Source organism: Pleurodeles waltl, chromosome 12 (assembly GCF_031143425.1).
Source record: "Pleurodeles waltl isolate 20211129_DDA chromosome 12, aPleWal1.hap1.20221129, whole genome shotgun sequence".
Taxonomy (NCBI): Eukaryota; Metazoa; Chordata; class Amphibia; order Caudata; family Salamandridae; genus Pleurodeles; species Pleurodeles waltl.
In genome coordinates, this window is record NC_090451.1 from 15,045,518 (window position 1) to 15,056,246 (window position 10,729).

Consider the following 10,729-nt stretch of genomic DNA (forward strand, 5'->3'; position numbering starts at 1 on the left):
TACTACTGTGATCTCCCTCTTCCCTCCTCCATCTCTCCTCTTACTCATCCCAAACCTCATCTTACTACTGTGATCTCCCTCTTCACTCCTCCATTTGTCCTCCTACTTATCCCAAACCTCATCTTACTACTATGATCTCCCTCTTCCCTCATCCATCTCGCCTCTTACTCATCCCGAACCTCATCTTACTGCTGTGATCTCCCTCTTCCCTGCATCTCTCCTCTTACTCATCCCAAACCTCATCTTACTACTGTGATCTCATTCTTCCCTCCTCCATCTCGCCTCTTACTCATCCCAAACCTCATCTTACTACTGTGATCTCCCTCTTCCCTCCTCCATCTCGCCTCTTACTCATCTCAAACCTCATCTTACTGCTGTGATCTCCCTATTCCCTCCTCCATCTCTCCTCCTACTCATCCCAAACCTCATCTTACTACTGTGATATCCCTCTTCCCTCCTCCATCTCACCTCTTACTCATCCCAAACCTCATCTTACTACAGTGATCTCCCTCTTCCCTCCTTCATCTCTCCTCTTACCCACCCCAAACCGCATCTTACTTCTGTTATCTCCCTCTTCCCTCCTCCATCTCTCCTCTTACTCATCCCAAACCTCATCTTACTACTGTGATCTCCCTCTTCCCTGCTCCATTTCACCTCTTACTCATCCCAAACCTCATCATACTACTGTGATCTCCCTAATCGCTTTCTACACTCTTCGCCCTCCATCTCTCCCCTTACTCATCCCAAACCTCATCTTACTACTGTGATCTCCCTCTTCCCTCCTCCATCTCTCCTCTTACTCATCACAAACCTCATATTACTACTGTGATCTCCCTAATCCCTTTCTACACTCTTCCCTCCTCATCTCGCCTCTTACTCACCCCAAACCTCATCTTAATACTGTGATCTCCCTCTTCCATCTCGCCTCTTACTCATCACAAAACCTCATCTTGCTACTGTGATCTCATTCTTCCCTCGTCCATCTCGCCTCTTACTCATCCCAAACCTCATCTTACTTCTGTGATCTCCCTCTTCCCTCCATCTCTCCTCCTACTCATCCCAAACCTCATCTTACTACTGTGATCTCCCTCTTTCCTCCTCCATCTCGCCTCTTACTCATCCCAAACCTCATTTTACTACTATGATCTCCCTCTTCCCTCCTCCATCTCTCCTCTTACTCATCCCAAACCTCATCTTACTACTGTCATCTCCCTAATCCCTTTCTACACTCTTCCCTCCTCCATCTCACCTCTTACACATCCCAAACCTCATCTTACTACTGTCATCTCCCTCTCCCCTCCTCCATCTCTCCTCTTACTCATCCCAAACCTCATCATGCTACTGTGATCTCCCTAATCCCTTTCAACAGACTCTTCCCTCCTCCATCTCTCCTCTTACTCACCCCAAACCTCGTCTTACTACTGTGATCTCCCTTATCCCTTCCTACAGACTCTTCCCTCCTCCATCTCGCCTCTTACTCATCCCAAACCTCATCTTACTAAAGTGATCTCCCTCTTCCCTCCTTCATCTCTCCTCTTGCCCACCCCAAACCTCATCTTACTTCTGGGATCTCCCTCTTACCTCCTCCATCTCGCCTCTTACTCATCCCAAACCTCATATTACTACTGTGGTCTCCCTAATCCCTTTCTACACTCTTCCCTCTTCCATCTCACCTCTTACTCATCCCAAACCTCATCTTACTACTGTGATCTCCCTCTTACCTCCTCCTTCTCACCTCATACACATCCCAAACCTCATCTTACTACTGTGATCTCCCTCTTCCCTCCTCCATATCTCCTCTTACTCATCCCAAACCTCATCATGCTACGTGATCTCCCTAATTCCTTTCTACAGACTCTTCCCTCCTCCATCTCTCCTCTTACTCATCCCAAACCTCGTCTTACTACTGTGATCTCCCTTATCCCTTCCTACAGACTCTTCCCTCCTCCATCTCGCCTCTTACTCATCTCAAACCTCGTCTTACTACTGTGATCTCCATTATCCCTTTATACACTCTTCCCTCCTCCATCACGCCTCTTACTCACCAAACCTCATCTTACTACTGTGATCTCCCTTATCCCTTTCTACACTCTTCCCTTCTCCATCTCGCCTCTTACTCACCCCAAACCTCATGTTACTACTGTGATATCCCTCTTCCCTCCTCCATCTTGCCTCTTACTCATCCCAAACCTCATCTTACTACAGTGATCTCCCTCTTCCCTACTTCATCTCTCCTCTTACCCACCCCAAACCTCATCTTACTTCTGTGATCTCCCTAATCCCTTTCAACACTCTTCCCTCCTCCATCTTGCCTCTTACTCATCCCAAACCTCATCTTACTACTGAGATCCCCCTTATCCCTCCTCTATCTCTCCTCTTACTCATCCCAAACCTCATCCTACTACTATGATCTCCCTCTTCCCTCCTCCATCTCTCCTCTTACTCATACCGAACCTCATCTTACTGCTGTAATCTCCCTCTTCCCTCCACCAATCTCTCCTCCTGCTCATCCCAAACCTCATCTTACTACTGTGATCTCCCTCTTCCCTCCTTCATCTCTCCTCTTACTCACCCCAAACCTCATCTTACTTCTGTGATCTCCCTTTTCCCTCCTCCATCTCTCCTCTTACTCATCCCAAACCTCGTCAACTACTGTGATCTCCCTTACCCTTCCTACAGACTCTTCCCTGCTCCATCTCGCCTCTTACTCTCCCAAAACATCATCATACTACTGTGATCTCCCTAATCCCTTTCTACACTCTTCCCTCCTCCATCTCTCCTCTTACTCATCCCAAACCTCATCTTACTACTGTGATCTCCCTCTTTCCCTGCTCCATTTCACCTCTTACTCATCCCAAACCTCATCATACTACTGTGATCTCCCTAATCGCTTTCTACACTCTTCGCCCTCCATCTCTCCCCTTACTCATCCCAAACCTCATCTTACTACTGTGATCTCCCTCTTCCCTCCTCCATCTCTCCTCTTACTCATCACAAATCTCATATTACTACTGTGATCTCCCTAATCCCTTTCTACACTCTTCCCTCCTCATCTCGCCTCTTACTCACCCCAAACCTCATCTTAATACTGTGATCTCCCTCTTCCATCTCGCCTCTTACTCATCACAAAACCTCATCTTGCTACTGTGATCTCATTCTTCCCTCGTCCATCTCGCCTCTTACTCATCCCAAACCTCATCTTACTTCTGTGATCTCCCTCTTCCCTCCATCTCTCCTCCTACTCATCCCAAACCTCATCTTAGTACTGTGATCTCCCTCTTTCCTCCTCCATCTCGTCTCTTACTCATCCCAAACCTCATTTTACTACTATGATCTCCCTCTTCCCTCCTCCATCTCTCCTCTTACTCATCCCAAACCTCATCTTACTACTGTCATCTCCCTAATCCCTTTCTACACTCTTCCCTCCTCCATCTCACCTCTTACACATCCCAAACCTCATCTTACTACTGTCATCTCCCTCTCCCCTCCTCCATCTCTCCTCTTACTCATCCCAAACCTCATCATGCTACTGTGATCTCCCTAATCCCTTTCAACAGACTCTTCCCTCCTCCATCTCTCCTCTTACTCACCCCAAACCTCGTCTTACTACTGTGATCTCCCTTATCCCTTCCTACAGACTCTTCCCTCCTCCATCTCGCCTCTTACTCATCCCAAACCTCATCTTACTACAGTGATCTCCCTCTTCCCTCCTTCATCTCTCCTCTTGCCCACCCCAAACCTCATCTTACTTCTGGGATCTCCCTCTTACCTCCTCCATCTCGCCTCTTACTCATCCCAAACCTCATATTACTACTGTGGTCTCCCTAATCCCTTTCTACACTCTTCCCTCCTCCATCTCACCTCTTACTCATCCCAAACCTCATCTTACTACTGTGATCTCCCTCTTACCTCCTCCTTCTCACCTCATACACATCCCAAACCTCATCTTACTACTGTGATCTCCCTCTTCCCTCCTCCATATCTCCTCTTACTCATCCCAAACCTCATCATGCTACTGTGATCTCCCTAATCCCTTTCTACAGACTCTTCCCTCCTCCATCTCTCCTCTTACTCATCCCAAACCTCGTCTTACTACTGTGATCTCCCTTATCCCTTCCTACAGACTCTTCCCTCCTCCATCTCGCCTCTTACTCATCCCAAACCTCGTCTTACTACTGTGATCTCCATTATCCCTTTATACACTCTTCCCTCCTCCATCGCGCCTCTTACTCACCAAACCTCATCTTACTACTGTGATCTCCCTTATCCCTTTCTACACTCTTCCCTTCTCCATCTCGCCTCTTACTCACCCCAAACCTCATGTTACTACTGTGATATCCCTCTTCCCTCCTCCATCTTGCCTCTTACTCATCCCAAACCTCATCTTACTACAGTGATCTCCCTCTTCCCTACTTCATCTCTCCTCTTACCCACCCCAAACCTCATCTTACTTCTGTGATCTCCCTAATCCCTTTCAACACTCTTCCCTCCTCCATCTTGCCTCTTACTCATCCCAAACCTCATCTTACTACTGAGATCCCCCTTATCCCTCCTCTATCTCTCCTCTTACTCATCCCAAACCTCATCCTACTACTATGATCTCCCTCTTCCCTCCTCCATCTCTCCTCTTACTCATACCGAACCTCATCTTACTGCTGTAATCTCCCTCTTCCCTCCACCAATCTCTCCTCCTACTCATCCCAAACCTCATCTTACTACTGTGATCTCCCTCTTCCCTCCTTCATCTCTCCTCTTACTCACCCCAAACCTCATCTTACTTCTGTGATCTCCCTTTTCCCTCCTCCATCTCTCCTCTTACTCATCCCAAACCTCGTCAACTACTGTGATCTCCCTTACCCTTCCTACAGACTCTTCCCTCCTCCATCTCGCCTCTTACTCATCCCAAACCTCGTCTTACTACTGTGATCCCCATTATCCCTTTCTGCACTCTTCCCTCCTCCATCTCTCCTCTTACTCATCCCAAACCTCATCTTACCACTGTGATCTCCCTCTTCCCTGCTCCATCTCGCCTCTTACTCTCCCAAAACATCATCATACTACTGTGATCTCCCTAATCCCTTTCTACACTCTTCCCTCCTCCATCTCTCCTCTTACTCATCCCAAACCTCATCTTACTACTGTGATCTCCCTCTTCCCTGCTCCATTTCACCTCTTACTCATCCCAAACCTCATCATACTACTGTGATCTCCCTAATCGCTTTCTACACTCTTCGCCCTCCATCTCTCCCCTTACTCATCCCAAACCTCATCTTACTACTGTGATCTCCCTCTTCCCTCCTCCATCTCTCCTCTTACTCATCACAAATCTCATATTACTACTGTGATCTCCCTAATCCCTTTCTACACTCTTCCCTCCTCATCTCGCCTCTTACTCACCCCAAACCTCATCTTAATACTGTGATCTCCCTCTTCCATCTCGCCTCTTACTCATCACAAAACCTCATCTTGCTACTGTGATCTCATTCTTCCCTCGTCCATCTCGCCTCTTACTCATCCCAAACCTCATCTTACTTCTGTGATCTCCCTCTTCCCTCCATCTCTCCTCCTACTCATCCCAAACCTCATCTTAGTACTGTGATCTCCCTCTTTCCTCCTCCATCTCGCCTCTTACTCATCCCAAACCTCATTTTACTACTATGATCTCCCTCTTCCCTCCTCCATCTCTCCTCTTACTCATCCCAAACCTCATCTTACTACTGTCATCTCCCTAATCCCTTTCTACACTCTTCCCTCCTCCATCTCACCTCTTACACATCCCAAACCTCATCTTACTACTGTCATCTCCCTCTCCCCTCCTCCATCTCTCCTCTTACTCATCCCAAACCTCATCATGCTACTGTGATCTCCCTAATCCCTTTCAACAGACTCTTCCCTCCTCCATCTCTCCTCTTACTCACCCCAAACCTCGTCTTACTACTGTGATCTCCCTTATCCCTTCCTACAGACTCTTCCCTCCTCCATCTCGCCTCTTACTCATCCCAAACCTCATCTTACTACAGTGATCTCCCTCTTCCCTCCTTCACCTCTCCTCTTGCCCACCCCAAACCTCATCTTACTTCTGGGATCTCCCTCTTACCTCCTCCATCTCGCCTCTTACTCATCCCAAACCTCATATTACTACTGTGGTCTCCCTAATCCCTTTCTACACTCTTCCCTCCTCCATCTCACCTCTTACTCATCCCAAACCTCATCTTACTACTGTGATCTACCTCTTACCTCCTCCTTCTCACCTCATACACATCCCAAACCTCATCTTACTACTGTGATCTCCCTCTTCCCTCCTCCATATCTCCTCTTACTCATCCCAAACCTCATCATGCTACTGTGATCTCCCTAATACCTTTCTACAGACTCTTCCCTCCTCCATCTCTCCTCTTACTCATCCCAAACCTCGTCTTACTACTGTGATCTCCCTTATCCCTTCCTACAGACTCTTCCCTCCTCCATCTCGCCTCTTACTCATCCCAAACCTCGTCTTACTACTGTGATCTCCATTATCCCTTTATACACTCTTCCCTCCTCCATCGCGCCTCTTACTCACCAAACCTCATCTTACTACTGTGATATCCCTCTTCCCTCCTCCATCTTGCCTCTTACTCATCCCAAACCTCATCTTACTACAGTGATCTCCCTCTTCCCTACTTCATCTCTCCTCTTACCCACCCCAAACCTCATCTTACTTCTGTGATCTCCCTAAACCCTTTCAACACTCTTCCCTCCTCCATCTCGCCTCTTACTCATCCCAAACCTCATCTTACTACTGAGATCCCCCTTATCCCTCCTCTATCTCTCCTCTTACTCATCCCAAACCTCATCCTACTACTATGATCTCCCTCTTCCCTCCTCCATCTCTCCTCTTACTCATACCGAACCTCATCTTACTGCTGTAATCTCCCTCTTCCCTCCACCAATCTCTCCTCCTACTCATCCCAAACCTCATCTTACTACTGTGATCTCCCTCTTCCCTCCTTCATCTCTCCTCTTACTCACCCCAAACCTCATCTTACTTCTGTGATCTCCCTTTTCCCTCCTCCATCTCTCCTCTTACTCATCCCAAACCTCGTCAACTACTGTGATCTCCCTTACCCTTCCTACAGACTCTTCCCTCCTCCATCTCGCCTCTTACTCATCCCAAACCTCTTCTTACTACTGTGATCTCTATTATCCCTTTCTGCACTCTTCCCTCCTCCATCTCTCCTCTTACTCATCCCAAACCTCATTTTACCACTGTGATCTCCCTCTTCCCTGCTCCATCTCGCCTCTTACTCTCCCAAAACCTCATCATACTACTGTGATCTCCCTAATCCCTTTCTACACTCTTCCCTCCTCCATCTCTCCTCTTACTCATCCCAAACCTCATCTTACTACTGTGATCTCCCTCTTCCCTGCTCCATTTCACCTCTTACTCATCCCAAACCTCATCATACTACTGTGATCTCCCTAATCGCTTTCTACACTCTTCGCCCTCCATCTCTCCCCTTACTCATCCTACACCTCATCTTACTACTGTGATCTCCCTCTTCCCTCCTCCATCTCTCCTCTTACTCATCACAAATCTCAAATTACTACTGTGATCTCCCTAATCCCTTTCTACACTCTTCCCTCCTCATCTCGCCTCTTACTCACCCCAAACCTCATCTTAATACTGTGATCTCCCTCTTCCATCTCGCCTCTTACTCATCACAAAACCTCATCTTGCTACTGTGATCTCATTCTTCCCTCGTCCATCTCGCCTCTTACTCATCCCAAACCTCATCTTACTTCTGTGATCTCCCTCTTCCCTCCATCTCTCCTCCTACTCATCCCAAACCTCATCTTACTACTGTGATCTCCCTCTTTCCTCCTCCATCTCGCCTCTTACTCATCCCAAACCTCATTTTACTCCTATGATCTCCCTCTTCCCTCCTCCATCTCTCCTCTTACCCATCCCAAACCTCATCTTACTACTGTCATCTCCCTAATCCCTTTCTACACTCTTCCCTCCTCCATCTCACCTCTTACACATCCCAAAACTCATCTTACTACTGTCATCTCCCTTATCCCTTCCTACACACTCTTCCCTCCTCCATCTCGCCTCTTACTCATCCCAAACCTCATCTTACTACAGTGATCTCCCTCTTCCCTCCTTCATCTCTCCTCTTCCCCACCCCAAACCTCATCTTACTTCTGGGATCTCCCTCTTACCTCCTCCATCTCGCCTCTTACTCATCCCAAACCTCATATTACTACTGTGATCTCCCTAATCCCTTTCTACACTCTTCCCTCCTCCATCTCACCTCTTACTCATCCCAAACCTCATCTTACTACTGTGATCTCCCTCTTACCTCCTCCTTCTCACCTCTTACACATCCCAAACCTCATCTTACTACTGTGATCTCCCTCTTCCCTCCTCCATATCTCCTCTTACTCATCCCAAACCTCATCATGCTACTGTGAACTCCCTAATCCCTTTCTACAGACTCTTCCCTCCTCCATCTCTCCTCTTACTCATCCCAAACCTCGTCTTACTACTGTGATCTCCCTTATCCCTTCCTACAGACTCTTCCTTCCTCCATCTCGCCTCTTACTCATCCCAAACCTCGTCTTACTACTGTGATCTCCATTATCCCTTTATACACTCTTCCCTCCTCCATCTCGCCTCTTACTCACCAAACCTCATCTTACTACTGTGATCTCCCTTATCCCTTTCTACACTCTTCCCTTCTCCATCTCGGCTCTTACTCACCCCAAACCTCATGTTACTAATGTGATATCCCTCTTCCCTCCTCCATCTTGCCTCTTACTCATCCCAAACCTCATCTTACTACAGTGATCTCCCTCTTCCCTCCTTCATCTCTCCTCTGACCCACCCCAAACCTCATCTTACTTCTGTGATCTCCCTAATCCCTTTCAACACTCTTCCCTCCTCCATCTCGCCTCTTACTCATCCCAAACCTCATCTTACTACTGAGATCCCCCTTATCCCTCCTCTATCTCTCCTCTTATTCATCCCAAACCTCATCCTACTACTATGATCTCCCTCTTCCCTCCTCCATCTCTCCTCTTACTCATACCGAACCTCATCTTACTGCTGTAATCTCCCTCTTCCCTCCACCAATCTCTCCTCCTACTCATCCCAAACCTCATCTTACTACTGTGATCTCCTTCTTCCCTCCTTCATCTCTCCTCTTACTCACCCCAAACCTCATCTTACTTCTGTGATCTCCCTTTTCCCTCCTCCATCTCTCCTCTTACTCATCCCAAACCTCGTCAACTACTGTGATCACCCTTATCCTTCCTACAGACTCTTCCCTCCTCCATCTCGCCTCTTACTCATCCCAAACCTCGTCTTACTACTGTGATCTCCATTATCCCTTTCTGCACTCTTCCCTCCTCCATCTCTCCTCTTACTCATCCCAAACCTCATCTTACTACTGTGATCTCCCTCTTCCCTGCTCCATTTCGCCTCTTACTCATCCCAAACCTCATCATACTACTGTGATCTCCCTAATCGCTTTCTACACTCTTCGCCCTCCATCTCTCCCCTTACTCATCCCACACCTCATCTTACTACTGTGATCTCCCTCTTCCCTCCTCCATCTCTCCTCTTACTCATCACAAATCTCATATTACTACTGTGATCTCCCTAATCCCTTTCTACACTCTTCCCTCCTCATCTCGCCTCTTACTCACCCCAAACCTCATCTTAATACTGTGATCTCCCTCTTCCCTCCTCCATCTCTTCTCTTACTCATCACAAAACCTCATCTTACTACTGTGATCTCATTCTTCCCTCGTCCATCTCGCCTCTTACTCATCCCAAACCTCATCTTACTTCTGTGATCTCCCTCTTCCCTCCATCTCTCCTCCTACTCATCCCAAACCTCATCTTACTACTGTGATCTCCCTCTTTCCTCCTCCAACTCGCCTCTTACTCATCCCAAACCTCATTTTACTCCTATGATCTCCCTCTTCCCTCCTCCATCTCTCCTCTTACTCATCCCAAACCTCATCTTACTACTGTCATCTCCCTAATCCCTTTCTACACTCTTCCCTCCTCCATCTCACCTCTTACACATCCCAAACCTCATCTTACTACTGTCATCTCCCTCTCCCCTCCTCCATCTCTCCTCTTACTCATCCCAAACCTCATCATGCTACTGTGATCTCCCTAATCCCTTTCGACAGACTCTTCCCTCCTCCATCTCTCCTCTTACTTACCCCAAACCTCGTCTTACTACTGTGATCTCCCTTATCCCTTCCTACAGACTCTTCCCTCCTCCATCTCGCCTCTTACTCATCCCAAACCTCGTCTTACTACTGTGATCTCCATTATCCCTTTATACACTCTTCCCTCCTCCATCGCGCCTCTTACTCACCAAACCTCATCTCACTACTGTGATCTCCCTTATCCCTTTCTACACTCTTCCCTTCTCCATCTCGCCTCTTATTCACCCCAAACCTCATCTTACTACTGTGATACCCCTCTTCCCTCCTCCATCTCGCCTCTTACTCATCCCAAACCTTATCTTCCTACTGTATTCTCCCTCTTCCCTCCTCCATCTCTCCTCTTACTCATCCCAAACCTCATCTTACTACTGTGATCTCCCTCTTCCCTCCTCCATTTCGCCTCTTACTCATCTCAAACCTCATCATGATACTGTGATCTCCCTTATACCTTTCTACACTCTTCCCCCTCCATGTCTCCTCTTACTCATCCCAAACCTCA